This window comes from Pygoscelis adeliae, unplaced genomic scaffold, assembly GCF_000699105.1.
Source record: "Pygoscelis adeliae isolate BGI_AS28 unplaced genomic scaffold, ASM69910v1 Scaffold52, whole genome shotgun sequence".
Taxonomy (NCBI): Eukaryota; Metazoa; Chordata; class Aves; order Sphenisciformes; family Spheniscidae; genus Pygoscelis; species Pygoscelis adeliae.
The window spans coordinates 456,152-457,139 of NW_008824285.1; the positions used below are offsets into that span (position 1 = coordinate 456,152).

Below are 988 nucleotides of genomic sequence, written 5' to 3' on the forward strand. Positions count from 1 at the left end.
CCCATCCCATCCCATCCCGTCCCCATCCCACCCCCATCCCCATTGCCATCCCCATCTCCAACCCATCCCCATCCCATCCCCATCCCAATCCCATCCCCGTCCCCACCAACTGGTGCTCCCAGCACCCTCCGGCACGGCCCCGCTCGCCTCCCCGGGCTCGGCCGCTCTGGCACTCCTGGGGGAAGCCGCTCTAAAAGGCAAACCCGGCGCTTTGCTAACCGTGATGCCTCATAATTATTTAATGCTATGTAAAGTGCCTCGAGGATGAATCGTGCTCCGTGAGCGCTCGGTGCTGCTGTAACTCACCACGGCTCCACCGGGGCTTTCACCTGGGAGCCGAGAGCCGCTCTGGGTGCAAGGGGCCCCTCGCTGGGGTGCCAGCTGGTGTGGTGACCTGTTTATTGGCCTGGGGAGCCCCAAAGTCATCTGGTGGAACCCCAAAATTACCAGTAACTATTGCAGCTCCCACCGGAGTGCGGCAGCGGCAGGGGACTGAATTTGCACAGGGATGAATGCGCATAAAAAGTTGATTTTTTTTTTTGTTTGGCTGGGGAGAAGAGAGAAAGCTGCTCTCTAGCCGAAACCTAAGGGAGCAGGTGAGCCCAGCAAGGGAAATCCCTGGCAAGAGCTGGGGCTGCAGCGGGGCTGCGGGGCGCTCGGCTGGGCCCCTGGCCGCTCTGACATGGCTTTGAAAGGGAAAGGAGGTGGGGAGAGGGACTGTGAGGGGGGAAATACTTAACAAATTAAGTCTATCGAATGTTATTTGCAGATTACGGTGCAGAATTGTGTTAAAGTATGTCCGGGCTCGTTACATGTCAGTGCTAACAATACAGCACTTGGCAATCAAGGCAGTTCTGCGGCGTTGGCCATTAATCATCCTCTGACAGTCCTGAGCTGGAAAGGAGGAAACCGTTCACATGTGCTCGCTGCACCTCTTTGCCCTCCCTGCAGTCGGGGCCGGAGAAGTTTCCCTTGACGCCCTGCCCAG

The 988-nt window shown here is 57.9% G+C and overlaps 1 protein-coding gene across 1 annotated transcript in view; it reads right to left on the bottom strand.

Annotated features, from left to right (window-relative positions):
* The window catches only part of ERLIN2 (ER lipid raft associated 2), a 17,101-nt gene that overhangs the window by 15,812 nt on the left and 301 nt on the right, over positions 1 to 988 (bottom strand). The gene's annotated exons all lie outside the window — the stretch shown is intronic.